Source organism: Gossypium hirsutum, chromosome A11 (genome assembly GCF_007990345.1).
Source record: "Gossypium hirsutum isolate 1008001.06 chromosome A11, Gossypium_hirsutum_v2.1, whole genome shotgun sequence".
Taxonomy (NCBI): Eukaryota; Viridiplantae; Streptophyta; class Magnoliopsida; order Malvales; family Malvaceae; genus Gossypium; species Gossypium hirsutum.
In genome coordinates this window covers 13,949,887-13,977,113 of record NC_053434.1, presented here as the reverse complement: position 1 = coordinate 13,977,113, position 27,227 = coordinate 13,949,887, and the positions used below count along the sequence as shown (strand labels likewise).

General features: G+C 35.4%; 3 non-coding genes across 3 annotated transcripts; 2 read left to right on the top strand and 1 right to left on the bottom strand.

Moving 5' to 3' along the window:
• Positions 1-817: 817 nt before the first annotated feature.
• LOC121210667 (small nucleolar RNA R71) lies at positions 818-924 on the top strand. The gene has a single exon (XR_005905781.1). It is a non-coding gene; the product is annotated as a small nucleolar RNA R71 (small nucleolar RNA).
• Positions 925-13,001: 12,077 nt separating this feature from the next.
• LOC121210757 (small nucleolar RNA R71) lies at positions 13,002-13,108 on the top strand. The gene has a single exon (XR_005905872.1). It is a non-coding gene; the product is annotated as a small nucleolar RNA R71 (small nucleolar RNA).
• A 10,559-nt stretch (positions 13,109-23,667) lies between these two features.
• Positions 23,668-23,774, bottom strand: LOC121210596 (small nucleolar RNA R71). Its single transcript, XR_005905711.1, has one exon. It is a non-coding gene; the product is annotated as a small nucleolar RNA R71 (small nucleolar RNA).
• Positions 23,775-27,227: the final 3,453 nt, after the last annotated feature.

Genomic DNA, 27,227 nt, shown 5'->3' with positions numbered 1-27,227 from the left:
GTTTTTCTTCCCTCCTTTCACTTTCCACGGCTTCTTGTGCTAACTTCTTTTCAGATTCCGCTAACACTTTCCCACTCCTTAGTGTAACTACTTTGACATGCTCTTTTGATTTGGTGTTACTAAATAAACTTCCTAGTGGTCTTTCCGAGATCAGTTTGGACAGCTGGCCTATCTAAGTTTCGAGCCCTTGGATCGACGCTTGTTAATTTTTAAGTGCTGTCTCGGTGTTCTGAAAATTGGTTTGTGACACTGATATAAACTTTAAGAGTATCTCTTCAAGGTTTGGCTTCTTTTCCTATTGGTAGGGTGGTTGTTGGTAGCCCAGAGGATATTGTGGTGTTTGATTTTCTTGATTGCCCCACGAAAAATTGGGGTGGTTCCTCCAACCTATATTATAAGTGTTACTATATGGATTGTTTTGAGGTCGAGGATTATTACCCATGTAGTTTAATTGCTCGTTATCCATGCTGTGGCCATAAGGTTGGTATTCCGAATGGTTTGTTCCACCTCCACTTGCTTCGCACTGCATTACTGGGTAAACCTGTGAAGAATTAAGAAAACCATCAATCTTTTTATTTAAGAGTTTTACCTGATTAGAGAGCATGGTGACCGAATCGATGTTATAAACATCGGCTGTTTTTGTTGGCTTTGTCCTCATAACTTGCCACTGATAGTTATCCAGTGACATCTCCTTTATAAACTCATAGGCATCTTCCGGTGTTTTATTGTTGATGGTTTTACCCGCCGCTGCGTCAACCATTAACCGAGTCGAAGGATCAGACCATTGTGAAATATTTGTACTTAAAGCCAAAGCGGTAACCCATGGTGAGGGCACCTTCTCAGAAGGTCCTTGTATCTCTCCCATACATCGTAGAGTGTTTCTAAATCCATCTGCACAAAAGAAGAGATATCATTACGTAATTTAGCCGTTTTAGCTGGCGGAAAATATTTTTGTAAAAATTTTTCGATCATTTGTTCCTAAGTAGTAATTGACCCTCGTGGTAACGAGTTCAACCACTGTTTAGCTTTGTTCCTCAATGAAAAGGGAAACAACCGAAGACGTATGGAATCATCAGAAACGCCATTAATTTTAAATGTATCGCATAGTTCTAAGAAGTTGGCTAAATGAGCGTTGGGATCCTCATCCTGCAAACCATCAAACTGAACAAATTGTTGTATCATTTGAATAGTGTTAGGTTTTAATTCAAAAGTATTTGCAGTTATAGCAAGTCTAACTATGCTTGATTCAGTTCCTTTTAAAGAAGGTTTAGCATAATTATACATAGTACGTGGAGCAGGATTTTGATTAACCGCAATTGTAGAAGGTAGTTGATTGCCTTGGTTTTCAGCTATCTCTTCAGTTGGGGGTTGAGTATCATTTTCTTGCTCGTTCTTCGTGTATCTTTAGCTTCGCCTTATTTCTCTTTGATTTCTACGAACTGTACGATCGATTTCTTCGTCAAAAAGTAATGGTCCTCACAGGTTTCTTCTAGTCATAAACTATAAAAACCTGCCAAGAGAAAGAAAAAAAATAAGTTAATAAATAATAATAATAAACTTAAATTAAATTGCAAGAAAAATAAATGGCTAAAGTAATAAAAATTGAGCGTTCCTGATATTTCAATTCTTCGGCAACGGTACCAAAAACTTGATCGCGTTATTTCGTGATAGGTTTTAAATATTTATAATTACTAGTTCTTAAACTAACTATTATTGCGATGTAGTCAAGTGTACCTATCGAACAGTAGTATAGTTTTAGCAAGATCAGATTGTCGAACCCAAAGGAACTAAAAGTATTAGTAATGACTGGCTTTTTATTATCTAGCCTAAGAATAAAGAGGTTTTGTTTTAATTAACTAATTATCTAAACTAAGAATGCACAGAGAAAAGAATTGGGGAATTACTTTTGGGAAAAATCGATTGACTTAAGACAATACCTAAGGAAAAATCCACCTAGACTTTACTTGTTATTCTGGCTCCGAATTGGACGATTTATTCATTCAACTTGTTCCGTGGAGATCCCTAAGTTATGTTATTATCCCTATTCAAGACTAATAACGTCTAATCCTTAGATTGAATAGCCGAGACTTTTCTCTAATTAATACTCTAGGGTTGCATTAACTCGATCTATGGATCCCCTTATTAGGTTTCACCCTAATCCGGTAAAATATTGTCACCCTATGTCTAGGCGCAATCAACTCCGCTTAATTATGACAAATGTACTCTTAGACAGGGTCTATTTCTCCTCTGGATAAGAGCATATCTTGAATCAGTATCCTGGGATATCAAAACAAGAATCAAGAACACATAATTAAGAACAAGTTAAATATTTATCATACGATTCAAAAAATAATAACAAGATATTTCATTCCCTTAGGTATTTAGGGGTTTTAGATCATAACTAAATAAGAAAATATCTTAGAAGAATAAAGAATAAAAAAGATAAAGAAAACCCAAAATCCTGAAAGGAAATTAAGGAGAGATCTTCAGTCTTGATGATGAATCCGACTTTTGAGATGGATCAATCGGCTTCCTTGGAGTAATTCCTTACTCCCTATTCTCCGTCTCCCTTTTCTTCCTTCTCTAGGGTGTATTTATAGGCTTTGAAATGCCTAGAAGCCCTCAAAATTGGCCTTTTCCTAATTGGACCCAACTTGGGCTCGACAGGGACACGCTCGTGACATACGCCTGTGTTCGATTACTTTAGGCCGTGCTCGAGCCTGCCAAATTGACACGACCTTATGGTCTGCCCGTGTGAGGAGGTCCAGGCCATGTTGATTTCGTACCTTGGCTCATTTTCTCTATTTTTGGCCCGTTTCTCGTTCCTTTCGCTCTCCTATGCTCTCCTAAGTATAAGACATGAAATTAAAGCATTAGGAGCATCGAATTCACCAATTCTAATAGGAAATCATCCATAAAATGCATTAAAAATGAGGTAAAAATATGTATAATTTATGTTTTATCAGCGAATTATTCAGATTCTCGAGGATATGTTGAGATGTTGCATTCTTGAGTTTGAAAGTACATGTGAACAGTATTTTCCATTGATTGAATTTGCTTATAGTAATAGTTTTCAACCAAGTATTAAAATGGCACCATACAAAGCCTTTTATGGTAGAAAATGTCGTACTCCATTGTATTGGTCAGAGCTCAGTGAGAATAAGATTCACGGAGTTGATTTGATAAAAGAGACTAAACAGAAAGTAAAAACAATCTGAGATAGTCTGAAAGCAGCTTATGATTGTAGAGCGTATTGGATCGGTTGCATATAGATTGTTATTTCCACTTGAGTTAGAAAAGATTCATAATGTGTTTCATCTATCGATGCTTCGATGATACAAATTAGATCCTTCGCATGTGATTTCTCCATATGAGATAGAAATTCAGTCCGATATGACCTATGAAGAAAAATCGATCTGTATGTAGGCTCGCGAGGTTAAAGAATTGAGAAATAAGAAAATTCAGTTAGTAAAAGTAATGTGGCATCGACACGGTGTAGAATAGTCTACGTGGGAGCCCGAAGATGCTATGAGATAGCAATATCCGAATCTGTTCAACGGTAAGATTTTCGGGGACGAAAATCCCTAAGGGGGGAGAGTTGTAACAGCTCAGTTTAGACCCTAGTCGGAATAGTGGTTTCAGGACCACAAATCTGAGTCAAATTTTTTTAATATTATTTTCCGTGCTTATCATATGTAAATTGATGTCTGTGAAAGTTTCGTGTGAAAATTTTATCGTTTGTGTGTTCAATTTTAGAAAAAAAAGGACTTGATCGCATAAATTGTAAAAATGACTAGCTAATTGTTAAAGTGCTAAATTGCTATGTTCTTTCAATATGGAGGCCTTGAAATGAAATTTGGCCATTAAATAATGGCATGGACGGTAATGGACAACCATTATAAAGCCTTTACATTATTTCATTAAGTTAATAAGGTAATTAATTAATAAATGATGTTATAATTAAAACAAACAAAAATTTGTTCATTCATTATCATCCATAGCCAAAAATACAAAGGAAAAGAAAGAAAAAGACTAAGTTAGGGTTCGTCCTTTATTTTTTTTTATTAAGGTATGAATTTTGTTCAGTTTTTGATAGTTTCTATGTTTTTGTGATCGTTGCTTAGTAATCTTTCAAGCCCATGCCTCAATTTCTTAATTTGAATGATGATTTTGAGTTGTGCCATTATTGATAATGTGAGTTTTATGAAGTTAGATGATAGAAAATGAAAGATATATGTTAGATTACTATGTTTTGTATTGGGATTTTTGATGAATTTGAGTATTTTGGACTAAATTGTGAAAATGAGAAATTGAGGGGCTAAAATGTAAAATAAATGAAATAAATGGACTTACTTGGGCTAGAGGAAACTTCGGCTAGGCATATGTAAAAGGAAATTATGCATATTTTGTGATTTTATGAAATAGGGACTAAAATGTTAAAATGTGAAAATCTGAGGCTAATTTGGAAAATGCTCTAAATATGTGTTTATGGATTGAATTGAATGGTTTGTAGTATAAAAGAGTTAAATCTGGATTTAAATATCGATCAAGAACAAAAAAAAAGGAATTAGATCGGGAAAAGTCGAAAGTCGTTGATTAGTCGTTCGTTTCTGTTCATTTCCATACGAGGTAAGTCGACGTAAAAATAAATGTGTTTGAATTGATTTTTCATGTTTATATGATATTGAATTGTGATGAATTATTATAGAAGCTAAATATGTGAAATGGAGAAAGTTTCGATAATGTAACGACGTCTGAAAGCCCAGTACGAACCATAAGAATAGTTAGCATACATATGTTATGACGTAGGATTCTGATTGTGATTTCGTGTAAGACCACATCTAGGACGTTGGCATCGATTTGAGATTTATGTGTAAGACCATGTCTGGGACATCAGCATCATATTTGATTTCGTGTAAGACATTTTCTGAGACAGTGGCATCGATATTTGATTACATGTAAGACCACGTCTGGGACGTTGGCATTGTACAACTTTTCTGAGCTATCCAAGTATCTTTAATGATTCCGAACGGTTTAAAGAGCACTTCGAGAAACGAATAACTATGTGAATGTATATCCGATTCTGGTACGTTTGAAATGTATAACATGATTGAGAATGAAAGGTAAGTATTTGTACAATTGTGTACATGTAATATATGCAAGAGAATCATGGTTAAATGAGTTATATGAGACTTCTGGATATGTGAATATATTTTCCATAAGTTACATGAATAAATTGATTCTAAAAATGTGTTATGTGATAAGTTATTTGTATATGGCTTACTAAGCTTTTGAAAGCTTACTTTGTGTGTTTTTCATCTATCTTATAGATATCGAAGCTGCCAAGAGCTCAGGGATTGTCAAGGATCATCACCATACTATCAAACTTATCTTTGGTACCTTTTGAAAATGTAAATATTAAAGTATGACATGTATAGTCTAGATAAATTTGAGATATGTTTTTGAGTTATGAATATTTAGTCATGTGATATGGCTTGGTTTTGGTTGTGATTATGAATGACTTTTGAGTATAAATCAAGCGATGCAATATTGCTAATATAATGTGTTCATGATTGGCCAAGAGAAATGATTAATTTAGTAAGATTTTGATATGAGATTGAATGAAGTAAATTGAAGTTATGAAACATATGTTTTGGTATGACTTTGGCTTATGATTTGGCATGATTTGGTATGGATTTTAAGCATGAAATAGGTTGATAATAATATGACATGAATGGTGTATGTTTTGGGAATAAAATTGGTTGAAACAATGGTGCATTTGATGTTTATTTGGTGCTTGTAGGGAGGACCCAAAGTGGGTGGCATATTGGCCTTGTAAATGGCCTATTTTTGCCCACGCGGGTAGAGACACGGATGTGTCTCTGCCGTATTGCTCGAGGGCCATTTTGAAATGAGCCTGGGTAGACCACATGGTCGCACACAAGGGCGTGTGCCAAGCCATGTTGGTAAGTCAGTTTCGAGTGCGGCTAGACACATGGGCGTGTGGCTGGCCGTGTGACCGAAGTCAGTAGTCTCCTTAACTTTTACACAGCTTGGAACACGGACGTGTCTTATGGCCGTATGGTCAAGTCAGTATGTATGCTCTGTTTTGCCACAGCCTAGACACACGAGCATGTCTAATTTCATGTGGGGCACATGGCCTGTTCACATGAGCATGTGACCTCTGTAACTTAGAAATTTGTTTATTTTCGAAAGAAATTGTATGTGTTTGGTTTAGTCTCGACCTCTTTCTAATGCATGTTTAGGGTCTTGTTAACCTAAGAAAGGGACTTTATGTTGATATTTGACTTTGATATGATAATGTATAGCTTTTGATTGTGAAATGTTCTGATATGTTCGATAATGCCTCTCAACCCTAGTCTGGCGACGGATACAGGTTAGGAGTGTTACAAAAGCTATACTAAAATTGAGTCGAGTACTAAGAGACTCATGCAGCTGTCTCCAAAACCTCAATGTAAACCATGGATCCCAATAAAAAATTATCGATACTGGAATACCATGCAATCTCACAATTTCCCGAATGTAAGTTAAGAAAGATTTTGAAGTGACCAATCAGTCCTGACAGCTATAAAATGAGCTGACTTTGTAAGCCGATCGACAATCACCCAAATAGCATTTTTCTTACTTACTGATAATGGCAAACTCGTCACAAAATCCATTATAATACAATCCCATTTCCAGTTAGGAATATTAAGAGGTTGAAGTCATCCTGTCGGAACTTGATGTTCGGCCTTAACTCATTGAAAAGTCAGACATTTTGCCACATATTCCACTATATCTCTTTTTATACCTGGCCACCAATAAGATTCCCGTAAATTATGATACTTTTTTGTTCCTCCCGGATGCATTGCAAAAGGACTGTCATGTGCTTCACGAAGTATCGATTCTTTTACTTCCGAAACAACTGGAACACAAATCCGATTATGAAATCTCAAACAATTATGCTCATCAATGCTGAAATTTTCTGCTATACGATTCTGAACCGTCTCTCTTTTCTTTATCAACTTGTTATCTTTTAATAGTGCTGACTTAATCTGATCAAACATTATTGGTTTAACTATTAATTCAGCTACTAAACTTCCATTTTCATTGATACTAAGCTGTACAAACATTGATCGTAATTCAATCACTGCTTTTCTACTTAATGAATCAGCTAAAACATTTGCCTTCCCTAGATGATAATCAATAACACAGTTATAATCTTTCAGAAGTTCTATCCATCGACGCTGTCTCAAATTTAACTCTTTTTGTGACAAAATATACTTGAGACTTTTATGGTCTATGTAGATGTAACATTTTTCACCATACAGATAGTGTCTCTATATCTTCAAAGCAAAGATCACAGCAGCTAACTCCAAATTATGTGTCAGATAATTACGTTCATGTGGTTTTAATTGCCGAGAAGCATAGGCTATTACCTTCCCATTTTGCATCAGAACACACCCAAGTCTATTTAAGGAAGCATCACTATAAACAACAAACTCTTTTCCTGATTTCGGTAAAAACAGAACAGGTGCCTCAGTCAACATCTGCTTCAATTTCTCAAAGCTTTCTTGGCATTGATCATCCCAAAAAAATGGAACATTGATCGTGAGATTTCGTGATAGGATTCAAATATTTATAATTACTCATTCTTGAACTAACTATTATCGCGATGTAGGTAAGTGTACCTATCGAATAGTAGTATAGTTTTAGCAAGACCGGATTGTCGAACCCAAACGAACTAAAAGTACTAGTAATGACTGTCTTTTTATTATCTAGCCTAAGAATAAAATGGGTTTTATTTGTTTTAATTACCTAATTATCTAAACTAAGAACGCACAGAGAAAAGAGTTGGGGAATTGCTTTTAGGAAAATCGATTGACTTGAGACAATACCTAAGGAAAAATCTACCTAGACTTTACTTGTTATTCTGGCTCCGAATCGGATGATTTGTTCATTCAACTTGTTCCGTAGAGATCCCTAAGTTATGTTATTATCCCTATTCAAGACTAATAACGTCTAATCCCTAGATTGAATAACCGAGACTTTTCTCTAATTACCACTCTAGGGTTGCATTAACTCGATCTATGGATCCCCTTATTAGGTTTCACCCTAATCCGGCAAAATCTTGTCACCCTATTTCTAGGCACGCAATCAACTCCGCTTAATTATGACAAAAGTACTCTTAGACAGGGTCTATTCCTCCTCTGAATAAGAGCATGTCTTGAATCAGTATCCTGGGATATCAAAACAAGAATTAAGAACACATAATTAAGAACAAATTAAATATTTATCATACGATTCAGAAAATAATAACAGGATTCGTCTTAGGTTTTATTCCCCTTAGGTATTTAAGGGATTTAGTTCATAACTAAATAAGAAAACATCTCCGAAGAATAAAGAATATAAAACATAAAGAAAACCCAAAACTCCTGAAGGGAAATTGAGGAGAGATCTTCAGATGATGAATCCGACTTCTGAGATGGATCAATCGGCTTCCTTGGGGTAATTCCTTACCCCCCTTCTCCGTTTCCCTTTTTCTCTTCTTCTAGGGTATATTTATAGGCTTTGGACTGCCTAGAAGCCCTCAAAAGTGGCCTTTTCTGAATTAGACTTAACTTGGGCTCGGCAGGGACACGCTCGTGTGACACACCCGTTTGCGATTACCTCAGGCCGTGTTTGAGCCTGTTAGAATGGCATGGGCGTGTGCTATGCCCGTGTGAGTCGTGCTCCAATTCTGCCGGATTGACACAGCCGTGTGGTCTGCCTGTGTGAGGAGGTCCAGGCCGTGTTAATTTTGTAATTTGGCCTATTTTCTCCATTTTTGGCCCGTTTCTCGTTCCTTTCGCTCTCCTATGCTCTCCTAAGTATAAAACATGAAATTAAAGCATTAGGAGCATCAAATTCACCAATTCTAATGAGAAATCATCCATAAAATGCATTAAACATGGGGTAAAAATATGTATAATTTACGGTTTATCAAATATAAAAATATGTATAATTTACGGTTTATCAAATACCCCCACACTTAAGCATTTGCTTGTCTTCAAGCAAAATTCTCAACTCATAATCAAAATAAATCATTCTCAACTTATAATTTCTATCGATAATATCTCACATTAATCCATAAGTAATCATACATTGAGAATTCAACTAAAAGAACATAAAAGTTTCAATCATTCCAAGTTGAGCATTTTATTCCGAAAACATAGGTGTCTTCCCTCATCTAAGTAATTACCTTTAATTCAGAATATCACAGAGTTTTACATCTTCACTAAAGATTTACTCAAATCACTCGAGGTGTTTTAAGGACAATAAAGGAAGCACTCAATAGTCAATAATGAAAAGTCATTACCATAGGCTTGTATGAAAATCAAATCTCCACCACTGTAATTTAAGATGATACATCAATCAAAAGGTCTTTAGAGGGTTGTAATGAGGCTTGGTTAGGGGGTGTGGTCACAAGCTGAAAGAAAGTGTTAGAATCGAGATTGAATTGAAAAATTTGCCTAACTAGAAAAAGAGTTAATCTTCACTTGCGTATAACAGAGCTTCTCTCAGAATATGAAAGTACAGATATGTATACATAGTTCTTTTTTTTAAGAACAAGGTAAATTAATATAGACTAACTATTAAGAACAAAACATAGCTAGACAGTCCATTCAACTCAAATCTCGACAAAAATAGGGATTAATTTAAGGGATTTCGACAATAATGGGTTAAAGGTTAATATTAAGGGTAATACAAGAAATAGTTTGTTAGGCTCAAGGAGGTTTACTAAGGATTAATCGTGGAGGTAGGCTTTTCATGGCATGAGTGGGTTAATCCTAATGCCTTAATCATTTTGACATATCAAATCAAATGGTGTGGTCTCGACATGCATAATCAAGTAAGTTCTAGAATAACAGTTCAATACTGACGTACTCAAAGTAATAATGAAAGTGAGCATGAAAGAATTAATAGATGCTCAAAAGGCTCAAAAATCTCACAAAAATTATGGCTTTTTGATGTTTTGACTCATGAATTCTAATTCAAATTAATACCTACACTTGGGGAAACAACCTATAATTTAATTTCTTAAAAATCAACTTATCATGCTTGATTCTCTAATGTCTTAAAGTTTAAATAATCAATGCATAAATCCCTATGTTTTAATTCAAGATATATCAATAAAAATCATAAATCAATTAAAATTCATCCTAAATATGATATGAGAGTTTTTCATGAGAACAAGGTGATTATTCAAGGATTTTTCTGATAGTGACATGAATACTCCCTACACTTAAGATGCACATTGCCCTCAATGTATAAAGATAGATATTAGAGTATAAAAATAAGATAGAAGGAGGAGTCAAACTTCCTGTATTCAGAACGAATGATATCCTTGGATTGGCGAGATCGAGTATTAGAGATACTTTGGATGGCAAGCTGGATTCTAAAAGTAAGCCGTTTTTTTTAAAAAGGAGAATAAATGAATCTTAAAAATGCATGAATCTTAAAAAATTAAAAAAAGAAAAATAAAATAAGATAATTATTCTAATTTTTCAAGTGGCACAGCCGTAGCACATGCCTGTGTGGGCCGTGGCTCGGCTGTGTTTGTTGTGAATTAAGATGTCGCCACACGGTCTTATCGCACGCCCGTATGTCTAGGCCGTGTCGCTACATGATCGTATCGCACAACCGTGTCTGGCGTGATTTGATAGTGTTGTCCACGGCTTAACGACCACGCCCGTGTCGAAGAAACAGAATCAAGCCTTGCTCCTGGCATGCCCGTGTTTTTCTATTCCCACGCTCGTGTTCACCTTTCAAGTTCACCCACGGCCATGTCGCACGACCAGGGGGATTTATCGCATCCCGTGTTTTAGAGAAATCATGTCTTTCTTCCACACGGCCGTATCTCACGGCGGTGTCTCTTCCTCTGTTTGGCCACGGCTTTAGGCACGCCCGTGTGCTGAAAAACTTTGCAATTCAAAAATAAAGTTAATGATTTAAAGTGTTAGAAGTTAAAAATAAAGAAATCAAAATATGTTAGTGCTCGGGTTGCCTCCCGATAAGTGCTTATTTATAGTCTAAGCTCGACTTACCTCTCTAGTGAATGGTTAGGGTGGTTCAAGAAGTTCATACTCCTTATTCCTGCTATCAATCTCATCAAAATAGGGTTTTAATCGGGTGTTGTTTACCTTAAAAGAGTTGAACTTGGGATGACTCACCTCTACCGTACCGAATGGAAAAATACTGAGTACCGTAAGAGGGATTTCCTCATTCGGTGTGGTAGTGACAATGTGAGGATCTGCAGCATCTAGTAAGACTTTATCGCCAACCTTAAGTTGATTTGGAGAGGTATCGACCTTGTTTTGGCATAGTTTCGGTTTATCATGTGTTCTCGGTTTGTGTGCTCACCATTCGTCTAGCTCATCTATCCGTAGCCTTCGTTCTTCATGAGTGTGTCCTCTATCATTGCTGGAACATGGCTCGTGAACTTCTTTAATGTTAGATGTGATGCCAGAATTACGAGTTTGAAGGGTGATCGTGTCGTCTCCTACGCGAAGCGTGAGCACACCTGTGCCAACATCAATAATTATTTTAGCAGTTGCTAAAAAGGGCCTCCCTAAAATCAAAGGGGTGCTATTATCCTCCTCTATGTCTAGAACAACGAAATCAACAGGGAATATGAACTTATCTACTTTCACAAGTACATCTTCAATAATACCCCTAGGGAATCTTATAGTTTTATCTGCCAATTGAATGCTCATCCTAGTTTGTTTAGGTTTCCCAAGACCTAGTTGCTTAAACATTTTGTAAGGCATGACGTTAATACTAGCCCCTAAATCAGCTAATGCATGACTTCTATCTAAACTACCAATTAAGCAAGGAATTGTAAAACTCCCTGGATCGTTCAATTTGTGGGGTAGCTTATTCTGTAGAATAGCTGAGCAGACTGCGTTTAACTCCACATGCGACGCTTCATCCAACTTTTGCTTATTTACTAAAAGCTCTTTTAAAAATTTCATTGCATTTGGCATCTGCGACAAAGCTTCAATAAACGGTAAGTTAATATGTAATGTTTTCAAAAGTTTAAGGAATTTACCGAATTATTTGTCTGAGCAGTCTTTCCTTGTCGCGTTAGGATATGGGACACGATGTTTATATTCTTCATTCACCATTTTGTTATGACTTACCTCACTTTTACCTTTGCTCACCACAATTTCTTACATCAGTTCTGGCTCAGGCGTAATGAATCCTTCCTTATCTTGAGTACTAATTGCGTTGAGGTGTTCCCTTGGGTTAGGTTCAGTATTACTTGGTAAGCTACCTTGTGGTCATTCGGAGATTAGTTTGGATAGCTGGCCAATCTGAGTTTCGAGTCTTTGGATCGATGTTTGTTGATTTTTAAGTGCTGTCTCGGTATTTTGGAAACGGGTTTCTGAAATTGATATGAATTTTGAGAGCATCTTCTCAAGGTTCGATTTCTTCTCTTGTTGATAAGGTGGCTGTTGAAAACCCTGAGGATTTTGTGGCTTTTGATTCCCTTGACCACCCTAGGAGAAGTTTGGGTGGTTCCTCCAACTGCATTATAAGTATTACTGTATGGGTTATTTTGAGATCTAAAGTTATTATTACCCATATAATTGACTTGTTCCTCTTCGGTTGTGGGATTGAAGGATTGATATTCTATATGCACACCTCCTCCACTTGAGTCACACCTCATTACTGGATGTACCTGCGTAGAAACAAGTAAACCATCAATCTTTTTATTGAGGAGTTCTACCTGATTCGACAGCATAGTAACTGAGTCGACGTTATAAATGTTGGCTGTTTTTGTTGGCTTAGTCCTCATGACTTGCCACTGATAGTTATTCAGTGACATTTCTTCAATGAATTCATAAGCCTCTTCAGGTGTTTTGTTGTTGATGGTTCCGCCAGCAGCTGCGTCAACCATTTGCTGAGTCGAGGGACTCAGACTATTATGGAATGTTTGTACTTGAAGCCAAAGCGGTAACCTATGGTGAGGGCACCATCTCAGAAAGTCCTTATATATTTCTCATGCATCGTAAAGTGTTTCTAAATCCATCTGCACAAAAGAAGAGATATCATTACGTAATTTAGCCGTTTTAGCCGGCAGAAAGAATTTTAGTAAAAATTTTCGGTCATTTGTTCCCAAGTAGTAATTGACCCTCGTGGTAACGAGTTCAACCACTGTTTAGCTTTATTTCTCAGTGAGAAAGGGAACAACTGAAGAAGAATGGCATCATCAGAAATGCCATCAATTTTGAAAGTGTCACAAAACTCTAGAAAATTCGGCAAGTGAGTGTTGGGATCCTCATCCTGCAAACCATCAAACTGAACAAACTGCTGTATCATCTGAATTGTGTTAGGTTTCAGTTCGAAATTATTTGCAGCAATAGTAGGTCTAACTATACTAGATTCAGTTCCTATTAAAGAAGGTTTAGCATAGTCATACATAGTACGTGGAACAGGATTTTGATTAGCCGCAATTTCAGGAGGTAGCTGATAGCCTTGGTTTTCAGCATCTCATCGGTTGGAGGTTGAGTATCATCTTCTTGTTCGTTTTCTGTGTATCTTAAGCTGTGCCTTATTTCTCTTTGGTTTCTACGAACTGTGCGATCAATTTCTTCGTCAAAAAGTAATGGTCCCGACGGGTTTTTTCTAGTCATAAACTATAAAAACCTGCCAAGTGAAAGAAAAAGTAAATTAATTAGTAATAAAAATAATAAAATTAAATTAAATTGCAAGAAAAATAAATGGCTAAAATAATAAAAAATTAGCGTTCCTAATATTTTAGTTCCCCGGTAACGGCGCCAAAAACTTGATCGCGAGGTTTCGTGATAGGTTTCAAATATTTATAATTACTCGTTCTTGAACTAACTATTATCGCGATGTAGGCAAGTGTACCTATTGAACAGTAGTATAGTTTTAGCAAGACTGGATTGTCGAACCCAAAGAAACTAAAAGTACTAGTAATGACTGCAATTTTATTATCTAGCCTAAGAATAAAAGGGGTTTTATTTGTTTTAATTAACTAATTATCTAAACTAAGAACGCACATAGAAAAAAATTGGGGAATTGCTTTTGGGAAAATCGATTGACTTGAGACAATACTTGAGGAAAAATCCACCTAGACTTTACTTGTTATTCTGGCTCCGAATTGGACGATTTATTCATTCAACTTGTTCCGTAGAGATCCCTAAGTTATGTTATTATCCCTATTCAAGACTAATAATGTCTAATCCCTAGATTGAATAACCGAGATTTTTCTCTAATTGCCACTCTAGGGTTGCATTAACTCGATCTATGGATCCTCTTATTAGGTTTCATCTTAATCCGGCAAAATCTTGTCATCCTATTTCTAGGCGCACAATCAACTCCGTTTAATTATGACAAAAGTACTCTTAGACAGGGTCTATTCCTCCTCTGAATAAGAGCGTGTCTTGAATCAGTATCCTGGGATATCAAAACAAGAATTAAGAACACATAATTAAGAACAAGTTAAATATTTATCATACGATTCAGAAAATAATAACAAGATTCGTCTTAGGTTTCATTCCCCTTAGGTATTTAGGGGATTTAGTTCATAACTAAATAAGAAAACATCTCCGAAGAATAAAGAATACAAAACACAAAGAAAACCCAAAACTCTTGAAGGGAAATTGAAGAGAGATCTTCAGTCTTGATGATGAATCTAGCTTCTGAGATGGATCAATCGGCTTTCTTGGGGTAATTCCTTACCCCTCTTCTCCGTCTCCCCTTTTCTCCTCTTCTAGAGTGTATTTATAGGCTTTGGACTGCCTATAAGCCCTCAAAAGTGGCCTTTTCTGAATTGGACTTAACTTGGGCTCGGCAGGGACACGCCCGTGTGACACGTCCGTTTGTGATTACCTGAGGCGTGTTTGAGCCTGGTAGAATGGCACGGGTGTGAGGTGTGCTCCAATTCTGCCAGATTGACACGGCCGTGTGGTCTGCCTGTTTGAGGAGATCCAGGCTGTGTTGATTTTGTACTTTGGCCCATTTTCTCCATTTTTGGCCCATTTCTCGTTCCTTTCGCTCTCCTACGCTGTCCTAAGTATAAAACCTGAAATTAAAGCATTAGGAGCATCGAATTCACCAATTCTAATAAGAAATCATCCATAAAATGCATTAAACATGGGGTAAAAATACGTATAATTTACGGTTTATCAAACATTTTTTTGCAACAACTTTGTCATCGATAAGGCTATCTTTGAAAATCCATTCACGAACATTCCGTGAAACCCAGCCAGTCCTAGAAAACTACGTACTTTTGACACATTTTTGGGAGCTTTCCATTGGACAATTGCTTCAATCTTCTTTGCATCAACTCGAATTCCATCTGCTGATACCATGTGACCAAGAAATACAACATCTGGTAACCAAAATTCACATTTACTCAATTTCTCATACAATTGCCTTTCCCGTAATATTTGCAAAACAATTCAGAGATGCTTCTCATGTTCAGATTTAGACTTTGAATAAACTAAAATATCATCAATAAAAACTACCACGAAATGATCCAAATACGGCTGAAAGATTCGGTTCATAAGATCCATAAAAGTAGCCGGGGCATTTGACAACCTAAATGGCATCATTAAGAATTCATAATGACCATACCTTGTAAGAAATGTTGTCTTTGGTACATCACTTTTTTTTTCCTTTAACTGGTAGTAGCTTGATCTCAAATAAATCTTTGAGAACATAGAAGCTCTTTTCAACTGATCGAATAAATCGTCAATATGAGGTAATGGGTATTTATTTTTTATTGTCACATTGTTCAGTTGCCTATAATCAATACACAACTACATTGAACCGTCTTTCTTTTTAAAGAACAGCACTGGAGCTCCCCAAGGCAAAGTACTCGGATGTATAAAACCATGATCTAATAAATCTTGCAACTGTACCTTCAATTCTTTTAACTCGGTAGGTGACATACGATACGGAGGTATTGATACTGGAGCTGTACTTGGGTAAACTTCAATTACAAACTTCAGGAAATTCAAAAACTGTCCGAATTTTACTGCATTGTTTTTCAACTGCATCCGAATTAATAACATATGCTAGAAAAGCAGCACAACCCTGATGAAGAAGTTTATTAGCTTGAATAATCGAAATAATATGGGCTGATCCACTAGTCTGAACACCATTTACTTCAATCTGATCACCACTTTCATTATGAACAGTGAACTTCTTTTTACAACAGTCTAAAATCACCTCATGTTCCGATAACCTATCCATGCCTAGTATAATATCAAAATTTCCAAACGGCATAATAAAAAAATCAACAAAAAAGATTCTATCCTGAATCATTAACGGATTCGATTCACTAACATTGTTTGCCCCAAAGGATTCGATACCTCTACTGTTACTCTAGACATTTCAGGTTTTAAATTTCCCGACTCAACCAGTTTTGTATTAACATATAAATGTGATGATTCCGGATCTATTAAAGCATAAACAGGTTCTGAATGCAATAAAAATATACTTGTTACCATATCGTGTACCATATCGTGTGCATTACCTTCTTCATAAGTTCTTACTACATATGCTCGAGCTAGTGCTCTAGCCTCTGATTGCTGAGTGGCAACATCACTTGATCTTCTAGCTCCACCTCTAATAACTGAACCACTTCTGCATGGTCCTTGACCTCTGGAAGTAGATTCAGATCTCTGTGATACCACCGGTGATGTACTTTTAATCCTTGGACAGTTTTTTACAAAATGTTCAGTAGATCCACAATGAAAGCAACCTCCAGTTAATTTCCAACATTCACCCTGATGCCTATTTCCACAGTGTTCACATTCAGGTATTTCTGTATTCCGAGATAGACCTCTAATACTTTCAGTAGATACTATCATCTGTTTTCCCTAACTTTATCACCTCTATCCGATCTAAAACTGGATCTCCTACTACTCTGAAATTTGTTTGGTTGTTTAGGTTGCGGGTTTGAACTAACAATTCTGAGGCATTTTCCAATCGAACGACTAATTTCAGGCTTTTTATTCTCCCCTAGTACTTGTTCAACCATCTTGGCCCTCTCAATTAAATCTGCAAATTTAGTAATTCGGAGAGACACCAATTGTAGTCGTAATTCATCTCGCAATCCCCGTAAAAATCGTTTACATCTATCAGCTTCAGTTGGTACAAATTCAATTGCATATCTGCTAAGTCTTAAGAATTCCTATTCATAATCCACAACAGACATTTCACCTTGTTTTAGCATTAATAATTCATGTTTCTTATCTTCCAAGTACAACTTTCCCAAATACTTCTTTTGTAATTCTCTTTGGAAGAAATCCCAACTTATCTGTTCCTCTGGTATATGTTGCGTTATTGATTCCCACCATATGTACACTTCTCCTTGTAACAAAGATACAGTACACAATAAACTTTCCTGAGGGGTGCATTCCAGTTGCTTCAGAATCCTCTTTATAGCTTCTATCCAGTTTTCAACTATAATCGGATCAACTCCCTTTGAACCTAAAAATTCGGTAGCACCATATTTATGCAGTTCTTTAATTGAGACTCGTTGGACTGTAGGTGTAGAAGTCATAGCAGGTATAGTTCCCACTATTCGTTGAAGAGCATCACCTATCACTCTAATTATTTCTGATTTGTCTCTTTCTCTGGTTTCAACTCTTCTAAGATTTGGTGGTTGATTACTTACCGGATTTACACTTGGTGTTGTAGATTCTGATTCATTTATATCACATGATTCATCATCTTCACTGTACATTTCTCGATCAATATCTTCAATGTGTTCATCAGAAATCTTTAACTATAATACAGAAACAATCAATATATCAGCATCCAATCCGGACTCAAATTTGAATTAATTATGTCATGTACCTCTAGACTCAATTTTGTACTCAATTTAATCCTAGAATTGACAAACTTGAATAGCTCTGATACCACTAATTGTAACACCCCCTAACCCTTTTTCCGTCACCAAAATAGGATTACGGAGCATTACCGGTCAATACAGTTCAAACATGAAGAATAAAAAATAATTAACATTCAAATATGCTCAAAACTTTCTGATTTAAACATTTTATTTACCTATCTAATGTTCTTTCTTATTACTTCGCATGTACTATCAAAGCAATCTATTTACATATCAAATAAACCTTTCTTACTACTTGCTAATTCTATCTCCCAAACTTATCTATTTCATACTCATTTGAGCATCAAATCAAATACCATATTAAACTTCAACAAATACATGCATTATATATTAACCATTTCCTTCATATAACATAGTTTACAATCATATCCCAAAATATCAACATTTGTCATCCTAGGTACATGCCATTTATCAAAAAGAAGTATACATCACCACTTTGAGTTTGGGATCGGCTCTGGATGCTGATTCAACAACTTGACTTCACCTAACCTGCGCACGGAAACAAACCGTACGCTGAGTATGCACTCAGTGGTATTTCTATAACTGAACACTTAAATAATTATAGAACATATATATATTAAAACTATTCAAATTCAATAAATATTCAATCATCCACTTCTCAACCAATGTTCTATTTTATTCCAAACTCAGTATCAGTCAATATTTTTCGATAATAATCAATTGTTTATTGTTATTTAGTAATAATAATCAATTGTTTATTGTTATTTAGTAATAATTAGTCATTCAGAAACAATCAATCATTCAGTAACAATCAGTCATTCAGTACATTTATCTACCCCTATTAACATGATTCGGACAATGACGGATACACGAATCCAACCAACACACTAGTACGGCACTCAGTGTCTCACCGGCTCTGCCGAAGTAAAACAGTAATAGTACGGTACTCAGTACCTCATCGGATTAAACCGAAGTAACAGTACGACAGTTATAGTACCTCATCGACTCAAGGTCGAAGTATCCCTCAATGCTTCTAATCCTATGGCATGCCAACTATATCCAACTTAGTCTGATACTGTTAATAGGGTTTTTCAATCACTTTTCAATTCATCATCAACAATTAATATACATTTTAAGTCAAATATTCACAAGTCAACATAATGACACAATATCAATACTTACCTTATTCTCAATAACCATACATAATAATAATGCATCAAAATAACTATTGAGTTCGATTATAGATTTACAAACCAAAATTCTTGGATCACTCCTCATTCAACATTCAACTTTTACTTACACTTTAATTAACTCCTAATCAAAACTAACTTTGTTTTATTTATAATTTATTCATTATTTTTTACTCAATTAACACTTAAAACTAAATTTAACTCTCTAATTTTCATCATAATTCTCTAATTTCGAATTTCTTTCAATTTAGTTCCTACTATTCAAAACTTATGGTTTATTCAACAATTCAATCCCTTTTCCATTTCTAACTTGAAATTCTATCAATTTAACCCCTAATTCTTCAAATTGTTTAACATGAACAATATCTAAAAATCTACTAACTTTCAAAATTTCCACATAAATCAAGCAATATTTGTCTCTAGGATTCCAAACACATCAAAATTACAAGAAAATAAACTAAATTAACTTACCAATTAAGCTTCAAACTTTGAAGCCCTAATTTTCCCTTTTTCTTTCCTTTGCTTCATTCTTTTGTTTCATTATTCTTTTATTTACTTTTTTAGTAATTGTTTATTATATTATTATAATATTATATTAATTTAATAATTATTATTTCTTATATTATAAGTAAATCCATGTGTATAATAGAAATGTATGTATAGTAATATTACACATGTATTTCTTTATTACAACACAATTGTCATAATTTGATTTATTTTATTTACTTTATTTAATTAATATAATACAATAATATAATAATAAAATAATATTTACTTAAATTATAAGTAAATATATAATAATTATTAATATATGTATATTATTTATACACATGGAAATTATTTTTACGACACACATGTCAATTTATGGTTTAATTGTTTATTTAGTCCTAAAATTTTCTTCATTCTACAATTCAACTTTTACTCTATATTCAATCTAGTCTTTATATCTAATTAACCTTATTTTAAGCTAATTTACCTAACTAAAATCTAATTAGCCACTCAATTAACTTCGTAAATATTTCTAATACATATTTACGAATCCGTTTTACGAAAACAATAACCCGTAAATACACTTTTCCTATAACCAACAATTTAGGGTCGTTACGTAAAATATAAAAAAAATAAGTATAAGGTTATTGTTAGGAGGAAGAAATTCAATTAAAATGACTATATATGTTCATTTTTTATTTGTTTAGATTTATATATACTTTAATGGACACTTATTATCTAAATCTCGCTCGTGGATAGTAAACCGAAAAAGCATTGATTACCCCATTTAAATGTGAGATAAAGGGCCCAATACTATTAACTATGGGCCACGGTCAGTATCCGGAGAACTTATTTTCCTTGCAGAGCAGTTGTCGTTTCAAGTGTGAACCATAATCTAGTAGCCCTGCGTTTGACAATGTTTCACCGATTTCGCTGCAACCATCTTCTTCGGTTTATTTCAAACAATTTCGACTCGAGGAAACAGTAGCTGTTGAACTGTTTTTTTCCTCCTAATGTTAAAACAATGGTTCAGTGACTTGTAAACGGTTTCCATTTAGCTCAATCGCCCCATTATTTTTATGCAACTGAAGCCTTCGGTAAGCGAATAATGGGATACAATTAACTCTCTGTCTTTGACTTTCATTGCCTTCCATATTTATTTTACTACCATAAGCTATTGGAATAGTTTTTCAGATGTTGGGGTCATGTTCAAGGTATGATATAAACCGAGATATGATTCTTCTTGGTTTCTCTATTTCAAGATTATGCATCTAGATTTAATACCTTGGAAATTGTTGTAGTTATGGGGAAAGTCGAGGGACAAGGAGAGTCTTGGCATAGTCGTGTAACGACAGTCACTATAGGGCCAAAATACTGCAGGCAGAAGTTACTCAGAAACTGATGAATCTTCTTGAAGACATCAATGATTAGATGTAAAAGTCGTGTATATTTATTGATGAATTCTTTTTGGATATTTTTCTCTTATGGATATTCTCATAATTGATTTGAGTAACTTTTGTCTGATCATGCTATGATCATGTTAATGAGTTAATCTGTGTAAGCAAGTCTATTAGTTGTAGTTGTTATTCAAGCAGTAAGCTACAGTTAAACGGTTAGCAAGTTGTTAGCAAGAAGAAGTTATTCGTAGGTTCTATGAATACTATAATCATAATGTATAGAGGCAGATTAGAAGTACAAATACAGAAATATTTTCTTCAAAATTAAACATAGTTTTCTCTCTATTCAATTTCAATATAGCTTCATTTACAATTCACAAACTTACCATTGCTTTCAATATGGTATCAGTCGCATAAAGGTTCTGGAGACCTGTTTCCATGACCACCACTACCTTTACCGATTCTGCCTCCGTCAAACCTGGATGTCCGGCGTTCACCAGTGCTCGACTTGTCCAATCATTTCCTCACTATGAGACAATCAAGTTAGATGAAGGCATATTGTTCCATGGCAACAGTATGTTCGGTTAATTGCAGACAAATATAAGTTGACTGGGTTTCTGGATGGAACGTTGTTGATAAACCGTAAGATATACATATTTTTACCCCATGCTTGACATATTTATGGATGATTTTTCCTTGGTTTTATTGAATTCGATGCTCCTAATCCTTTAATTTCATATTTTAAACTCAGGAGAGCTTAAGATAGCAAAAAGAGTAAGAAACGGGCCAAAAACGGACAAATTGGGCCTAAATCAGTGTTGCACACGACCTAGGCACTTCCACACGGATAATCCACACGCCCGTGTATGACACACGGGTAGACTACACGCACGTGTCTCATGGTCGTGTCGACTAAGAACCAACTCAGAATTGCACACGGCCTGAGCACCTTTACATGGGCGTGGCACATGGCCGTGTCCCTGCCGAGCCCAAGCCTAGTTCTATTAGGAAAAGGGCACTTTTGAGAGTTTTGAAGCATTCCAAAGCCTATATAAACACCCTAGAAGAGGATTAGGGGAGGAAACACAGAGTTGGAGGCAAAAAATACTCAAGAACAACCGTTGGAATCACCTCAGAGCAAGGATCTACATCAAGACTAAAGATTTCCATCCAATTTCCTAGAAGTTCTTTGGGTTTCTTTATGTTTTGTTGTTTTCCAAACTTTGAGATGTTTTCCATTATTATTATGAACTAAACTCCCTAAATACCTAAGGGAGATGAACCCTATGACGAATCTTATTACTATTTGAATTATATGATAAAGACTTATTCTTATTCTTAATTGTAAGTTCTAAATTCTTGTTTTAATATTCCAGAGTATTAATTCAGGTTTTGATGTGCTTATTCAGTGGAGCAAAAGTCCCTGTTTAAGAGTAGATCATCCATAATTAAACGAAGTTGAATGCAATCCTAGAGATAAGATGACATAACTCTGCCGTATTAGAGTCAAATCTAATAAGGGAATCTATAGATCGAGTTAATGCGACAATAGGAGTTTTCATTAGAAAGAGATTTCAATTAATCAACCTAAAGTCAGTTGTTCTTACTCTCGAGAGAGATATTAACATAAATTAGGGATTTCTACGGATTAAGTTAAATGAATAAATTGTCTAATTCAGAAGTAATAAGTGAAGTCTAGGTGGATTCTTCCTTAAATATTGTCTTCTCCATCGATTTTTCCTAAAGTATTTTCCAAACTTCATCTTTGTCGTAATCTTAGTTAATTAGATAAATAGTTTTAGTTTAAAAACACACTTTAATTCTTAGGCTAGATAATAAAAAGATAGTAATTACTAGTACTTTTAGTCCTTGTGGATACGATATTTTCAGTCTCACCATAACTATACTACTGTTCGATAGGTGCGCTTGCCTTAAGTCAAATTTTTAGTTAGTTTCACGACCATCAAGTTTTAGGCGTCGTTGCCGGGGATTAAAATATTAGGACTGCTTAATTTTTATTACTTTAGTCATTTATTTTATTGTAATTTAATTTAATTTAATTTTTTTTATATCACTAAATTTTCTTTTATTTACTTCTGACAGGTTTTTATAGTTTATGACTAGACGAAACCCGTCAGGACCTCTACTTTTTGATAGTGAGATCGAAAGCACAGCTCGCAGAAACCGAAGAGAAATAAGGCGAAGCCTACGATACATAGAGGAAGGACAATAGGACAATATTCAAACCACAACCGAGGAGATGGCTGATAATCAAAATAATCAGTTACCTCCTGTGGTTATTGTAGACCCAGTAAATCAGAATCCTGCTCCTCATACTATGTATGATTATGTTAAACCTACTTTAACAGGAGCTGAATCGAGTATAGTTAGACCTGCTATTGCTGCAAATAATTTTCAACTAAAACCTAACACGATTCAAATGATACAACAATTTGTTCAGTTTGATGGTTTGCAGGACGAGGATCCAAACACTCATTTGGCAAATTTTTTAGAGTTCTGTGACACTTTTAAGATCAATGGCGTTTCTGATGATGCCATACGCCTTTGGTTGTTTCCATTCTCATTGAGAAACCAAGCTAAACAATGGTTGAACTTGTTCCCACGAGGGTCAAACACAACTTGGGAACAAATGACCGAAAAATTTTTACTAAAATATTTTCCGGCTAAAACGACTAAACTAAGGAATGATATATCTTCTTTTGTGCAGATGGATCTAGACACCCTGTATGATGCATGGGAGAGATACAACGACCTATTAAGAAGGTGCCCTCACTATATATTACCTCTATGGCTGCAGGTTCAGACTTTTTACAACGGTGTGAATCCCTCAACAGGGCAACTTATGGATGCAGCCGCCGGTGGAACTTTAAACAATAAAACACTTGAAGATGCTTATGAGTTTATAGAAGAAATGTCACTGAATATTTATCAGTTGCAAGTCATGAGGACAAAGCCGACGAAAGCGGCCGGCGTTTTTAATGTCGATTCAGTTACCATGCTCTCAAATCAGGTAGAACTTTTGAATAGAAAAATTGATGGGTTACTGGGTTCTTCACAGGTTCATCCAGTAATGCATGTGATGCAAGTGGAGTTGGAACGAGCAATTCAGAATACTCACCCTATGGCCACAACATGAAGAATGAACAAATGAATTATATAGGTAATAATCCTCGACCTCAAAATAATCCTTATAGTAACACTTACAATGCATGTTGGAGGAACCATCCAAATTTCTCATGGGGAGGCCAAGGGAATCGGAGACCACCATCCCCTCCAGGCTTCCAACAACAACCTTACCAGCAAAAGAAAAACCCGAACCTTGAAGAGATGATGACAAAATTTATTTCGGTAGCGGAAACCCATTTTCAGAACACTAAAACTGCACTTAAAAATCAGCAAGCATCGATCCAAGGGCTCCAGATTCAAATTGGCCAGCTGGCTAAGATGATTTCAGAGAGACCACCAGGAAGTCTACCCAGTAACACCGATCCCAATCCAAAAGAGCATGTGAAAGCAGTTACACTAAGGAGTGGGAAAGTATTAGCTAAATCTGAAAACAAGCCACCACAAGAAGCTGATAGAAACAAAGGAGAGGAGGTAAAGCCCGAAAACAATGACAATCCAATGCCAAAGGAATATAAACCACCAATACCATATCCAGCAAAGTTGAAGAAAGACCGCATGAATGTACAATTCGGTAAATTTCTTAAACTTTTAAAACAACTACATATTAACTTACCTTTTGTTGAAGCTATATTGCAGATGCCTACATATGCAAAATTTTTAAAGGAGCTTCTAACGAATAAAAGGAAGTTTGAAGACTTATCTACACTGGAACTTAACGAGGAATGCTCAGTCATACTCCAAAATAAACTGCCAACCAAACTAAAAGATCCAGGAAGTTTTACTTTTCCCTGCTTAATTGGTAGTTTGAATGTTGAGAAAGCACTAGCTAATTTAGGTGCTAGCATTAATTTTAGACCATATAAAATGTTTAAACAACTTGGTCTTGGGAACCTAAACCCACTAGGATGAGTATTCAACTAACTAATAGATCTGTTAAATATTCTAGGGGTATTATAGAGAAGGTACTTGTAAAAGTAGATAAATTTATATTCCCTGTTGATTTCGTTGTGTTTGACATGGATGAAGATGTTGAAGTGCCTTTAATTCTAGGTCGTCCATTTTTAGGCACTGCTAAGGCTGTTATTGATGTGGGTGATGGTAAACTTGTGCTTAGAGTAGGTGACGAAAAGATTATTTTTAAAATTTATGATGCCATGAGATTTTCTAGGGAACAGGATGACTCATGTTATTTTATTGACTCTATTGATCATGCTACTCAAGATTCTTTTCAGGAAATCGTACATAAGGACACGTTGGAACTGTGTCTTGCTCAAGGAGAGGAGGTAGATGATGATGATTCTAAGATAGGTAAGATAAAAGCTGAACTAAATTCCAATAAACCCTTCCCCAGACAAGCGGAATATGAGGGTATTAAGGCAAACGATAAACTTAAGCAAAAACCCTCTATTGAAGAACCTCCTAACCTGGAACTTAAACAATTGCCAAATCAATTGGAATACGCATTCCTTGGAAATAATTCTACATTACTAGTGATTATTGCTTCTAACTTGCAACCAAGGAGAAAAAGGAATTACTCCAAGTATTAAGAGAGCATAAAAGGGCCATAGCTTGGAAAATTTCTGACATTAAAAGGATCAGCCCTTCTTTTTTCACCCACAAAATTTTAGTGGAAGATGAATATAAGCCATGTGTGTAAGCTCAAAGATGACTGAACCCCAACATGAAAGAAGTTGCTAAAACTGAGGTAATTAAACTCCTAGATACTGGAATTATTTATCCTATTTCTGACAGTTCTTGGGTAAGTCCAGTACAGGTTGTTCCTGAGAAAGGAGGCATGACTGTTGTAGCCAATGAGAAGAATGAATTAATCCCAACAAGGACAGTCACAGGTTGGAGAGTTTGCATTGACTATAGGAAGCTGAATGATGCCACAAGAAAAGATCACTTCCCCCTGCCATTCATTGACCAAGTGTTGGAAAGATTATCAGGGAACATGTACTACTGCTTTTTAGATGGACTCTCTGGTTATTTTCAAATCCCAATAGCTCCTGAAGATCAAGAAAAGATGACATTTACATGTCTATACGGTAGGTTTTCCTATCGTAGAATGCCTTTTAGATTATGCAATACTCTTGCTACTTTTCAGCGCTGCATGATGGCCATTTTTGACGAACTCGTAGAATACATCATGGAGGTATTTATGGATAACTTCACAGTATTCATCAACTCTTTCCATCTTTGCCTTAAAAATTTGAAACGAGTTTTAATAAGATGTGAGGAAAAGAACTTTGTGCTTAACTGGGACATAAAATTTCTAGTAAAGGAACTGGGGTTGATAAATCTAAAATTGAAACCATTAAAAAACTACCTCCCCTTAGTTTGGTTAAGGCTATTATAAGCTTTTTAGGATATCCTAGGTTTTATAAAAGATTTATTAAAGACTTTTCTAAAATAGCTAAACTTTTGACTAAATTACTAGAAAAAGAGGTGTCCTTTAATTTTGATCAAGATTGTTTAAAAGCGTTTAATACTTTAAAGGATAAATTGATTAATGTTCCAATTATAATCGCACCTGATTGGAATTTACCTTTCGAACTAATATGCGATGCGAGTGATTTTGCAGTAGGTGTAGTTTTGGGACAGCGAAGAGGCAAGCATTTTCAACCTATCTATTATGCTAGCAAAACTTTGACAGCCATACAAGAAAACTACACCACTACGGAGAAAGAGCTGCTAGCTGTAGTTTTTGCATTCAATAAATTTAGGTCATATCTAATATTGTCTAGATTTGTCGTTTATACTGACCATTCTGCTTTTCACTACCTTTTAACTAAGAATCATTCGATGGATTCTGTTATTGCAGGAATTTGACTTGGAGATTCAGGATAAGAAATGAGCTGAAAATATCACGGGTGATCATTTTTCAGGCTTGAAAATTTAAGTACCAAAGAGCTAGATTAAGTTGAAATAAATAATTCATTCCCTGAAGAACAATTCTTCGCTATATTTGATTCTGAAGTACCTTGTTTTGCAGACATTGCGAATTTTTTAGCCGCTAACGTTATCCCAAAAGGGTTGACTCATCAGCAAAATAAGCGATTCTTTACTGATGTGAAAAACTACTTTTGGGAAGACCCTTTTCTTTTC